The sequence below is a fragment of the Melospiza melodia genome, chromosome 17 (assembly GCF_035770615.1).
Source record: "Melospiza melodia melodia isolate bMelMel2 chromosome 17, bMelMel2.pri, whole genome shotgun sequence".
In the NCBI taxonomy this organism is placed as follows: Eukaryota; Metazoa; Chordata; class Aves; order Passeriformes; family Passerellidae; genus Melospiza; species Melospiza melodia.
This window is the reverse complement of record NC_086210.1, coordinates 3,073,879-3,084,052: the sequence shown is the minus strand read 5'-3', so window position 1 is coordinate 3,084,052 and position 10,174 is coordinate 3,073,879. Positions and strand designations below refer to the sequence as shown.

The window sequence follows — 10,174 nt, the reverse complement described above, 5'->3', positions numbered from 1 at the left end:
CTTCCAAAAGCTTGGCTGTGGGAGGCAAAGACATGCTGAGTTTTCTTACCAAAAGATGATGCTGTCTATACATTTTGATGCTGATGCCTCATAATCAATGTATTGTTTTCATGACATGGGAAAAGGTGAATGAGTAGATGGTGCTGTTGGAGCTGTGCTCACTGGGGCAGCAGCAGCTCTGGGGTGATTGACTACGCAGCTGCAATCAGCCCACGTTGCTCTCAGGGCCAGGTCTGAATGAACTTGGTGATGCTGATCAGAGGTGCACAGCTCTGTGTCCATGGGATAACCCCAGGGTTGTGGACTCCAGTTCTGTGGAGTTGCCGCTGCTTTGCATGAAAATTTCAAGGCAGAACTTGTCCTGTTGTATTTTTTTGCCATTCAAAGCATCGTCTGCTATTTCTGGGTATTAATTGCGTCATTAGACAATAACTCACAAGAAGGGAAGATTCCACATGTATTTCCATTTTGCTTTCTTGCTGCTGCAGGTGAAACTGATTAACCTAGGAGATATTGATGCTCCCTTCACCTATAGCCCTTCAACTGCCAACGTGGGCTTCTGCTTCAAGTTTGCACCTGAGGATGGCATCATTGCACCAGGTGTGACCCAGACTGCTCAGATCTCCTTCAGTGCCACCATAGTGTGGAGGTTTGAGGAAGAATTCCAGTTCAGTGTGGCTGGATCTCCTATGTCTGCACTCCTGACTATCAAGTAAGGACGGTCAAAGCCAGGCACACGCCCGCACATCCTCAGCACAAGAGAAAGGGGCACCCCATGTGAGCGGTCCCAGCCCCTCCACGGGTGCAGGATTGGTGCCAAAGCCAGACAACCCTTAGTGGTGGATCACTCGGCTCGTACGTTAATGAAGAATGCAGCTATCTGCAAGAATTAATGTGAATTGCAGGACACATTGGTCATCCACAATTTGAACACACTTGTGGCCCCATGTTCCTCCCAGGGCTACGCCCGTCTGAGCGTTGCTTGACGATCAGTCGCCATCCAGCGGCCACCACGGTGGTGCGGCTGGGGTTGCCTCACAGGCCAGTTGACTGTGGTCAGCGGCGGTGGTGATGGTGGCTCACTGGTGCCCGGAGGGAAGGCGGTCAGGGGTTTGGCAAGGGATGCGTTTCCCTCGGCAGCCTCAATGTTTTCGCTGTGACCCAGCAGGCGTCATAATCGTCATGGCCGTCATCGTCACTGTTGCCGCGCAGGGCTTTCATCCCCCTATATGCAGACTCAGGGACTGCTCCGTAGTTCCCCACTCCTGGAGTGAGCCACTGGGGCAGAGTTTGTCCTTGCAGGGCCCGTACCGCGGTACGGTGGTGGTGGCAGCTGAGGAGAGTAAGAGACAGTGTTGAAAGCACCGCCATGGGCCGAGAGAAGGGAGAGGGCAAGAGGGAGATGAGGCGCAGGCCTCGCCCCCAGCCTCCCCCCCGCGCGGGCAGCTGTCTGCAGGTGGGTACTGCAGGGGTACTGTGCCATTGCGCGTGCGCATGAGGCGAGAGCGCTGGGGACAGATGTTCCGACCCCCTCCTCCCTTCACCTGCCCTCCTCCTCTTCTGTTGTGGTCTCAGGGCGCAAATAGCACCATGGCTTTTCTCTCTCTCTCCACCAAGGCCATCACGTGCCGCCACTCGTCTGGTCCCCCATCAGGGCTGTCTCTGCCACACTCCCTTTTCGGTTCTCATCTCCGGGATGGGACACTCTGTCTCCGCTTCTCTCCCTCTGGCTTTGTTTTCCCCTGGCACGTGGGCGCCAGTGGGGGAGGAAGGTGAGGGTAGTAGGTGGGAGAAGCTGGCTGGCTGTTGGCCTGTTGGCATTCTGCTTCTTTAGGAGCTGTATGGGCCAGGAGGTGTGGCCAAGCTTTGGCCTTGCGACCTCAGATCAGACGTGGCAACCCGCTGAATTTAAGCATATTAGTCAGCCACGGAAAAGAAACTAACGAGGATTCCCTCAGTAATGGTGAATGAAGCGGAAAAGCCCAGCGCCGAATCCCTGCCCCACAGTGGGGTGCGGGACATGTGGCGTACAGAAGCCCCAATCCCTGGCGGCGCTCTCGGGGGACCCAAGTCCTTGTGATTGAGGCCGCAGTCTGCGGATGGTGTGAGGCCAGTAGCGGCCCCCGGCACGCCAGGCCCGGGGCTTCTCGGAGTTGGGTTGCTTCGGAGTGCAGCCCAAAGCGGGTGGTAAACTCCATCTAAGGCTAAATACTGGCATGAGACCAATAGCCAACAAGTACCGTAAGGGAAAGTTGAAAAGAACTTTGAAGAGAGAGTTCAAGACGGCGTGAAACCGTTAAGAGGTAAACGGGTGGGGCCCATGCAGTCCGCCCAGAGGATTCAACCGGGCGAGTTGCGGTCGGCATGGGTTCAGCGGAACCTCACCTCTGCCTCCCTTCTGTCCCCTGGGCGAACCCCGTCTGCGGGGGCGGGCTGGGGGATGCAGGCTGGTGCGGGCACTGCTGCCCAGCCGGCAGCTGGCCCTGGCCGGGCACATTTCCTCTGCAATGGTGCGCCACGTCCGGCTCCAGGTTGGCTGGGAAGGCCTCCGACGGGCAGGTGTTCCAGTGCCGCACGAGCAGCAGCAGGTGTTACAGCCCTCGGGCATCAGGTCTCGCCAAATCCCGGGGCCGAGGGAAAGGACTGCTGCCGCGCCCTCCTCCCCCCACATCGGCGGTGCTGTGGTGGGGGGCATCGTTTCCCTGCCTCTCACAAGGGTGGGGGGGGGCGGCATCATCACAGCGCGGCGTTTCGCGCAGGGGTGTGGGGGCTGGGCCTGCCAGTCCCTGGCACCACTGTCAACCGGGGCAGACTGTCCTCAGTGCGCCCTGACCGCGCAGCGCCGCTGGGCCAGGCTCACGGGCCGCGCTGGGGCGCCTGGAGTCCGCAGCAATGTCGGCTACCCAGCCAACCCGTCTTGAAACACGGACCAAGGAGTCTAGCACGTGCGCGAGTCAGGGGCCGTTGTCGAAAGCCCGTGGCGCAATGAAGGTGAGGGCCGGCGTGCGCCGGCTGAGGTGGGATCCCGGGTGCGTGTCGCGCCTGGCAGCCCCGGGTGTACCACCGGCCCGTCTTGCCTGCCGCCCCCTCGTGGGGCCGGGGAGGTGGAGCGTGAGCGTCCGTGCTAGGACCCGAAAGATGGTGAACTATGCCTGGGCAGGGCAAAGCCAGAGGAAACTCTGGTTGAGGTCTGTAGCAGTCCTGACATGCAAATCGGTCGTCCGACCCGGGTCTAGGGGCGAAAGACTAATCAAGCCATCTAGTAGCTGGTTCCCTCCGAAGTTTCCCTCAGGATAGCTGGCACTCGGCAATGGGCAGTTTTACCCAGTAAAGTGAATGATTAGAGGTCTTGGGGCCAAAACGATCTCAACCTATTCTCAAACTTTCAATGGGTAAGGGGGCCGGCTCGCTGGCGTGGAGCTGCGCCATGGAATGCGAATGCTCAGTGGGCCACTTTTGGTAAGCAGAACTGGCGCTGCGGGATGAACCGAACGCCAGGTTAAGGCGCCCGATGCTGACAGTCATCAGAGCCCAAAAATGGTGTTGGTTGATCTAGACAGCAGGACGGTGGCCATGGAAGTCGGAATCTGCTAAGGAGTGTGTAACAACTCACCTGCCGAATCAATTGGCCCTGAAAATGGATGGCGCTGGAGCGTCGGGCCCATACTCGGCCGTCGCCAGCAGTACGATGCCCGCAGGGGCTAGGCTGCAACAAGTAGGAGAGCCACTGCGGTGCGCCTCGAAGCCAGGGGCGTGGGCCCAGGTGGAGCTGCTGCAGGTGCAGATCTTGGTGGTAGTAGCAAATATTCAAACGAGAGCTTTGAAGGCCAAAGTGGAGCAGGGTTCCATGTGAACAGCAGTTGAACATGGGTAAGTCGGTCCTAAGCGATAGGCGAGCGCCGTTCCGAAAGGGCAGGTGATGGCCTTTGTTGCCCTCAGCCGATCGAAAGGGAGTCGGGTTCAGATCCCTGAATCCGGAGTGGCGGAGACGGGCGCCGTGAGGCACCCAGTGCGGTGACGCAACCGATCCCAGAGAAGCTGGTGGGAGCCTCAGGGAGAGTTTTCTTTTCTTTGTGAAGGGCTGGGTGCCTTGGAATGGATTCATCCCGAGCGAGGGGCCCTCACCTTGGAAAGCATTGCGGTTCCAGAAGCATCCGGTGAGCTCTCGCTGGCCCGTGAAAATCCGGGGGAGAGGGTGTAAGTCTCGCGCCGGGCCGTACCCATATCCGCAGCAGGTCTCCAAGGTGAACAGCCTCTGGCATGTTGGAACAATGTAGGTAAGGGAAGTTGGCAAGCTGGATCCGTAACTTGGGGATAAGGATTGCCTCTAAGGGCTGGGTCGGTCGGGCTGGGTCGCGAAGCGGGGCTGGGCGCGTGCCGCAGCTGGACGAGGTGCTGCTCGTGGGTGAGTGCGCTCCGCGTGGCCTGCCCGGGCACCGGGGTGTGCACCGCGCAGTGGCGACTCTGGACACATGCCGGGCCCTTCCTGTGGATCGCCCCGGCTGTGGTGGGCGCCGCCTGCTCCCCCCCTCCGCCCACCCTCCGCCTTGCCACAGCCGGCGCCCCAGTGGCGGCCATCATTTTTGCGCACCGCTGCCCCAGCGGTTCCCGCCGGTGGGGTTCCCGCGGTGTGCGGCCAGTGCGCGCGCAGCCGCAGCCAGCGTAGGCTGAGCGGTTCGTGCGGGGGAGGGTCCCCGGGGGAGGGTCTCCGGGCCAGCGCCCCGCCTCAGTCAGTGCCTAGCAGCCGGCTTAGAACTGGTGCGGACCAGGGGAATCCGACTGCTTAATTAAAACAAAGCATTGTGAAGGCCTGAGGCGGGTGTTGACACAATGTAATTTCTGCCCAATGCTCTGAATGTCAAAGTGAAGAAATTCAATGAAGCGTGGGTAAACGGCGGGAGTAACTATATTTACTAACTGGGCATAGTCGCGGAAGTCACACCTCCTCGTGGTCCTGCCGGATACCCTCGTGGTAACTGAGTCGACTTCTGCCCCAGTGTGAGAGAGGGCGCATATCAGCCCTCCCTGTCGTTGGACTCACCACCCAATGATAGTTTCACGAATTGCTGAAACAAAAAGGTTGGCACAGTTAGTTCGCTGTTGCACAGAGCCTTGTCCATGGGCTGTTGTTGACACAGTTGGTAGTTTGAGAGAGGGTCAGCTACTATATGCTTCTACTCTCACTTGGACTTGTCACTTTATTGCTTACCAGACGGACAAAATGGCTTTGCGTTATATCTTGACTACCACTCAGACTGACCCATTAGATCTAAGGGTCATTGATGTCAAATTACCATCTATGCCCTGTGTGCCCAGGGAAGAGGGATTCGATCTTGTAAGTTTGGAGTTTTTTAACTCCAGAATTGTTAAAGAAGATGGTGTACATCATGTGGATGTTTGGTAGGGTTTGGGGCAACTCCCTGAGCCCTATGAGATCTCCCCTATGGGGATGGCCCAGGATGAGGCTGAGAGTGCAGTGGGAGGTACCGAAGAGCCCAAAACACCTGAGGCTGAGAGCGCGATGGGAGCTAGTGAAGAGCCCAAAACACCCAAGGCTCCTCACAGGTCTGAAGGTGGTGGTACAACGCCAAGAACACCTGTCGTGTCCATGCCTGACAAACAACCATCTTGTCCTTGTTGTGAGACCTGGTTTACTAGGATGTTGGGGCTGATTGACCATCTCAAAAGGACGCACGGGCAGAGAAAGATCATTTTCAGGTGTTCAAAATGTGGTAAACAAAATATAAAATACCACAGTATCTCCAATCACATCCCGCGCTGCAAGGGGGTGGTGTGTATGGCTCCCACTGGGGAATGGGTCTGTGACGTGTGCCAACGTGGGTTCGCTACTAAGACTGGCCTGGGTCTGCACAAGAGAATAAGACATCCTCTTGTGCGAAATGTGGAGCGGATTGTTGCTTCTCATCCCAAAGAGTCATCGCCCTGAGGGGCCCACAAATGGGTATGGACTAAGGAGGAAGAGGCTCTTCTGGTACAATTGGTGGACAAGTTTTTCCCTCCATATAAGGAGGCGGATAACGCCACATTCGAGGCCTTAATTACTGGAAAAGAGATTGATAAGAACATGCGAGAGATGTGCAAAACCTCTGCTCCCGGGCCAGATGGGATCACTTTGGGTCAGATTATTGCAAAAGGCCCAAAGTTTTCCCAGTTGACTGAGATGTTCAACCTCTGGCTTATCACTGGTACTGTTCCAGATGCGCTGCGGGACTGCAAGACAGTCTTGATACACAAGTCTTTGGATGCAGAGAAGCTTGGTGATATCAATAACTGGAGGCCTATCACTATTGGTTCAGTGGTGATTAGGCTGTTTTCCAGGATTGCTACTGCGAGGCTGTCCAAAGCATGTCCCATCAACCCCCGGCAACGGGGTTTTAGTTGCGCATCAAGTTGTGCTGAAAACCTCAAGTTGTTATGGCTTGTGGTGGAACAGCTAAGTGAGAGCATAAACATCTGGGGGTTGTGTTCGTGGACATTGCTAAGGCATTTGACACCGTCTGTCATCAGCATTTGAGGGTCTGGTCCAGAGAGGGGTGGATCCACACATGATAGAGTTGGTGAGGGAAATGTATCGGGATGTTAAGATGTGCATTTCCATGGGAAGAGAAAGGACAGACCCCATATACATTTGCTCAGGTGTCAAGCAAGGCGACCCCATGTCACCTTTGCTGCTCAGTTTTAGTGATGGACCCCCTTCTATATAAACTCGAGAATGAAGGTGAGCTTTTCCATCATGGGGGCTGGAAATTTACAGCCATGGCATTTGCTGATGACTTGGTGCTGCTGAGTGACTCTTGGGAAGGCATGTGTCATAACATCAAAATTTTGGAGGCCTTTTGCAGTCTAACTGGCCTCAGTACACAGGGGGGAAAATGTCATGGCTTTTACATCAAGCTTACAAGGGACTCATATACTATCAATGATTGTCCCACGTGGGTGATTAATGGATCCCCCTTAACATGATCGACCCAGGGAGCTCAGAAAGGTACGTCAGCACATGGGTTGACCCCTGGACTGGCTTTCCAGATCCTAGACTATCAGAGAAGCTCATGGATTGGCTTCATCAGATTGGTCGTTCGCCTTTAAAACCTCTTCAGAAAGTCGATATACTCAGGACCTATACCATCCCGAGACTGATATATCTGGCTGACCATACCGAAGTTAAGGTGGGCCTGCTTGAATCCCTTGACCAATTAATTCATAACACGGTTAAGGAATGGCTTCATCTTCCCCCCAGTACATGTGATGCGATCTTGTATTCGAGTTTTAAAGATGGCGGTTTAGACCTCATCAAGTTGGCGTTGCTCATTCCAAGTATTCAGGTGTGAAGACTCCATAGATTAGCCCAGTCTTCGGATGAGACTCTTGTGAACTGTCTAAAGGAAGTACATCTGGAACGGTTATTTGGAAAATTGTGGTTGAAAGCGGGGAGGACACAAGAGTCCATCCCATCGATTTGGGAGCCTTTACCATTGGTAGAGTTGGGGGGCGACGATGGAGCCTGGCTGGAATGGGAAGCACCCATCCCTAAGATTCGTTACCCAACACCTTGTAACTGGAGGAAACGAGAATTTCATAAATGGACCCATCTGGTTGCCCAGGGCCATGGGATTGAGCATTTCGAGAATGATGAGATCAGTAATGCCTGGATAGGGCAGTTTAAGGGCATACCTCACTGTAAACTAATCACGGCCCTGCAACTCAGAGTGAATGTCTACCCAACAAGAGAATTCCTGGCTAGGGGTAAACAAGAGTATGTTGCTCAATCATGTGGACATTGTGGAGCTAGATTTGAGACCACAGCCCACATTGTCAGAAACTGTGCCATCACTCAAGATGCCAGGATTAAGAGACACAATGCCATCTGTGAAACCCTTAGCGAGGAGGCTAAGAGGGAGTGTTGGACAGTTTTTGAGGAGCCACACCTAAGGGATTATGTAAATTAAGTATTTAAACTGGATTTAATCTTTGTCAAAGGTTCTAAGGCAGTTGTGGTCAATGTGACTGTGAGGTCTGAGCACTCTGATGTCTCATTGACTGAGGCCGCCTTGGAGAAGGCCAAAAAATATCAGCGCCTTCATACAGAAATTCAGCAACTGACCAATGCTGATGACATTGAATATGTTGGCTTCCCCATGGGAGCCCGTACCAAATGGTTTGGCAATAATAATGAGTTGCTGACCGCCCTTGGTCTCTCTAAAACAAGGCTAGAGAGAACTGCATGGGCCCTATCATCCACCTCCGTTGACATTGTAAATATATTCATTAGCAAAGCTAGATCAATTGTATCTGTGTAAATCCTGGTAAATAAACTAGGCCTCTCCCCTCGACAGGTTCGCTGGACAGTGGAATCGGTATTTGTTTGGGAGGGGTTCATCCGTCATAACCGCATCTAGCCCATTTTGGGCTATAAATTCCAATTTGGTCATTCAGGTGGACGGGCCACCTTACTTAACCCGGAAAAGGAACATATACAATTTGTATGTGTTTATTAAATAGCCAAATGCCTCGTCATCTAATTAGTGACGTGCATGAATGGATGAACAAGATTCCCACTGTCCCTACCTACTATCCAGCGAAACCACAGCCAAGGGAACGGGTTTGGCGGAATCAGCAGGGAAAGAAGACCCTGTTGAGTTTGACTCTAGTCTAGCGCTGTGAAGAGACATGAGAGGTGTAGAATAAGTGGGAAGCCGGGCACGCGCTCGGCGGTGCGGGGCGACCCGCCCCGCCGGCGTCCCGGCCATCAGTGAAATACCACTACTCTGATCGTTTTTTCACTTACCCGGTGAGGCGGCGGGGGGCGAACCCCGAGGGGGGCTCTCGCTTCTGGCGCCAAGCGGCTGGCGCGCGCTGGCCGCAACCCGCTCCGGGGACAGCGGCAGGTGGGGAGTTTGACTGGGCCGGTACACCTGTCAAAGCGTAACACAGGTGTCCTAAGGCGAGCTCAGGGAGGACGGAAACCTCCCATGGAGCAGAAGGGCAAAAGCTCGCTTGATCTTGATTTTCAGTACGAATACAGACCATGAAAGCGGGGCCTCACAATCCTTCTGGCTTTTTTGGGTTTTAAGCAGGAGGCTTCAGAAAAGTTACCACAGGGATAACTGGCTTGTGGTGGCCAAGCGTTCATAGTGACATCGCTTTTTGATCCTTCGATGTCGGCTCTTCCTATCATTGTGAAGCAGAATTCACCAAGCGTTGGATTGTTCACCCACTAATAGGGAATCTGAGCTTGGTTTGGACTGTCATGAGACAGGTTAGTTTTACCCTACTGATGATGTACTGTTGCAATAATAATCCTGGGAACCCTTGGGATGGGATGGGATGTGTTATCCCTTAGAGAAGTGAGGCCAATGGAGATCTCTCCCCTGAAAACATTGCCTGCAGAACCCCTTCCAGAGCCCAGCTGAAGGCCTGGCCTTTGGGCTGGGATCAGTTTGGTCAGAGGGGTGACCTCCTTTGACCAGGGACACATCCTACTCTAGTGGGGGATGTTGCTGAGCAGGGCTTTGAGGGTCAGGCTGAAATGAATGTGCCAAGGGACAGTGAAGGGGCCTGGGAGGTTCCTCTCCACTCCTGATGTGTGGCAGAAGGGTCTCACCCTCTCATGGGTGGCTGTGCTCTGGTGGGACTGAGGCACCTGTGTGGTGCCCGAGTGCTGTGGCAGCTGAGGCAGCTCCCTGGCCCAGGAGAGCCTCAGTGGGCCCAAGGGTCAGGAACTCCCCAGCACTGCATGGGGCTCCTGGGCCAGCTGTGGGATGTGTTCTGCCCCAGAACCTGCTCAGTGCAGTCCTGGATTTCCTTGGGGAAAGGTCCTTGTTAAATGTCCTGGTTTTCTTTTTTATTTTATTTTCATATCTACTTCAAGTTCAGGATATGTGGTTCATGACTGTCTGGTTGGGAAAGTCCTAAACCTGATATTCGACACAGTCGTTAAGTGTGCTGGATCCCATTGCTCTTGTCTGTGGCCATCTTGGGAACCCTTGGGATGGGATGGGATGTGTTATCCCTGAGAGAAGTGAGGGCAGTGGAGGTCTCTCCCCTGAGCACATTGCCTGCAGAACCCCTTCCGGAGCCCAGCAGAAGGCCTGGCCTTTGGGCTGGGATCAGTTTGGTCAGAAGGGTGACCTTCTTTGATCAGGGACACATCCTA

At 54.5% G+C, this 10,174-nt stretch overlaps 1 non-coding gene and 1 pseudogene across 1 annotated transcript; both read left to right on the top strand.

Moving 5' to 3' along the window:
* The first annotated feature begins 828 nt into the window (after positions 1–828).
* Positions 829–981, top strand: LOC134426054 (5.8S ribosomal RNA). The gene has a single exon (XR_010029852.1). It is a non-coding gene; the product is annotated as a 5.8S ribosomal RNA (ribosomal RNA).
* An 894-nt stretch (positions 982–1,875) lies between these two features.
* On the top strand, positions 1,876–9,307 carry LOC134426187 (28S ribosomal RNA; annotated as a pseudogene).
* Positions 9,308–10,174: the final 867 nt, after the last annotated feature.